The sequence below is a fragment of the Cynara cardunculus genome (genome assembly GCF_001531365.2).
Source record: "Cynara cardunculus var. scolymus isolate 2C chromosome LG 1, CcrdV1, whole genome shotgun sequence".
Taxonomy (NCBI): domain Eukaryota; kingdom Viridiplantae; phylum Streptophyta; class Magnoliopsida; order Asterales; family Asteraceae; genus Cynara; species Cynara cardunculus.
This window is the reverse complement of record NC_037528.1, coordinates 40,664,586-40,667,732: the sequence shown is the minus strand read 5'-3', so window position 1 is coordinate 40,667,732 and position 3,147 is coordinate 40,664,586.

Sequence of the window (3,147 nt, the reverse complement as noted above, 5' to 3'; positions counted from 1 at the left end):
ATGGATAGAAATCAGTCTCTTTGCTCTAAGTGTTTATCCGGATATTAAACCGGACAAGGTTTGACCGGATTACTTTAAATCGGACAAAGGATGGACGATGTGTTGTCCAAACTATTTTAAATCGGACAAAGGTTAATCGATGTATTGTCCGGATTATCTTAAATCGGTTAAGTATTGAATGGGTTATGATTAGTAAGAAAAGTTACCTTTTTAAACTGAGAAGTAAGAATACGACCAAATGGTGGCCGAATTATTTTAAATCGGCTAAGTAATGAGCGGGGTATTGACCGGACATGTTATCCGGACAAAGATGGTTTATATTCTAAGTGATAAATCGTTCAAGCTTTATGCGGAGTATTGACCAGATTTGTTATCCGGACAAACTTGAAATTTGTTCAAGTGTTAAATCGGACAAAGCTTAGGCTGTGTTGTCCGGATAGTTGACCGGACTTGAAGTCCGGCTAAGTCAAAGTTGACCGGATTTGATGTAATGTTGTGTTTTCAATGAGAAATGTTATTTTATCATAAAAAGGAAGTTTTGAAAGAAATATTTTTGTATTGATAATAATTTCAATGGTTGCGGTTTATTTGAAATTATTATGTGAAAATATTTTTGATGAGGAAATAAGGGTGGCATATCAAAGAGAGGTGTACCATGGGATAAGGGTGGCATATCAAGGAGAGGTGTACCTTTGGATATAAGGGTGGCATTTGTATGTGTGTTGTATGATATAACTCATTCTATTATATCCTTTAAGACTACCGTGGTCCAGAGTCTTTATTTCTTTGTGACTTAAAGATTTAGGATCAAGATTCTTATTGGAAATCATAGTTTGGATGTTATTGAGGAGAAAATGTCAGGTTTGGCCTGAAGTTTTATATAACCTTGTTTGGTTAAGAAAAGGTTTAAAAATGACATTATGTGGAACCTGTTTGGTTCGGAGTTTTTGAGATTTGAATAAGCGGAACGCTTTGCTTGATAATGGAAAAGATCTGGTATTACGTTTCTATATTTGTTATATATATGAAATTATATTTTTCCTAAAGGTTTTGGTGATTTTTCACCATGCAATAACATAAATAGGRTATSTCACTAGACCTTTCGGTCTAACCCTCGTTTTGTGATTTAAATTATGTGTTGCAGGAGGTTCGGACAGTAAGGGGAAGGGAAAAGTTTAATATGTTCCTTTATGCGCTTCTGCTTGAAGATCTGTTTTGATTAATTAGTACAAGAAATGTATTTTAATATTTTGGACCTTGTAATTGGTCATGTTAGATTTTTGTACTAAGGGACCCGAATGGAATGATATTATGTATTTCCTTTGTATGAAATATGTATTACATGCAATATGTGGGTTGGGGCGTTACAGAAATGGTATCAGAGCCTGAGTTTAAGGGATTTAGATATTTAACAGCATGATACCTAGACTTAAACTGTTTTATTGCATGTTAAGGGTCCTGGACATAGTTAGCACCATTGAAAATAAATATGATGGGTTAAAAAGAACAGTGTGTAAGGTAAATTTTAATTATATCTGGCCAGTGTAATTATGAATTTACAAGTACACATCTGAACTTGAATACTTCATTATATTTGGGAATGTGAATATGTGATTATTAATACTAAACTTTGCAGATGTCTAGTCGAACTAGAAGATCTGAAAGAGTGGCTCGTCTAGAATCTGAGGAAAGGGAAGAAACACCCGTAAATCTACCGACTAGCATGTCTGGAAATAGAGGTCGGGGAAGACCAAAGGGACGAGGTAGAGGAAGAAACCAGTCTCATGGAAGGGGTCGGACCGAAATACATTCTGAACATGAGGAATCTCACTCTGGGAATGTTCAAGAAAGGTCGGTGCCACATCCTGAATATATAACTAGAGATATGTTGGTAGAGGAAATGGGGAAATTGCGGGAAACTCTGACGTCCATCATGGGAATACCGGCTAGGGTGGAAACAGAAAGAGTGGAAGTTTATCCCTCTGCTCCAATCACTCAGAATAAAGAAGGAGATATTAAGATGTTTTTAGCATGTAAACCACCAACCTTTTCTGGGGAGAGAGATCCAGTGAAAGCTATGTGCTGGATTAAAGAGATGGAATCTGTATTCAACACCATCCGGTGTCTGGAAACAGATAAAGTTCGATTTGCTGTTTCTGTATTGAAATCAAATGCTTTATTCTGGTAGGAAGTTGAATCATCTACCAGAACGGATGTTTTACAAACTCTGTCTTGGGTAGAATTTGTGGATCGATTCAAGAATCAATTATGTCCCAAAACATCAGTAAGACAAATGGAGGAGGATTTCCTGAAGTTAGAACAAGGAAATGGAACAGTTCGGGAGTATACCGAAAGATTCATTGAATACTTTCGTTTTGCCGAACATTATGTTTTGACTGAATCCAGGAAGATAGAAAGGTTTATTTGGGGTCTGAAACCCTCAATCAGAGAGTTTGTTATTGCTATGAACCCCAATACCTTTCCACTAACAGTAGATGCAGCTGAGGTGACTGAACGAAATAAGAATAGACAATCGAAAGGAAAAATTATGGAGAAAAGAAAATGGGAGGGACATCTTTTCGAGGGCCGAAAACTATAAGATATGATAACAGATCGGAACAAAAGATCGGTGAGAAAGTTTGCTCACAGTGCCGACAGGTTCACCAGGAAGAATGCAAGATGGACCCAAGGAAATGTTATAAGTGCGGTGAGGCAGGTCATTTATCCAGAAATTGCCCAGCTAACCGAAGGTGTTTTAATTGCAATTCTCCGGATCATATTCGACCAAATTGTCCATTTTTAAGAACTCCGCAGTTAACAATGGGGAGTAATGCGTCGGGTACTCGGGGAAGGCCTACTATAAACAGAGGAGGGCAAGGAGGGGCGCGGGGACGATCCTTCCAGATGACTAAAAACGAGGCAGAAGCATTACCGGATGTAGTAACAAGTACATTTCTTCTGAATTCAATACGTGCTAAGGTGTTATTTGACTCCGATGCAAACTTTTCGTTTGTATCACCATTGTTTGCTCAAACTGCATGTTTGAATTCTGTGTTACTTGATGATGAGTTAGTAGTTGACACTGCTAATAGTCAGGAAACTGTTACTAGTGTGTACAATAACTGTACTATTGTTATTGAGGACTGT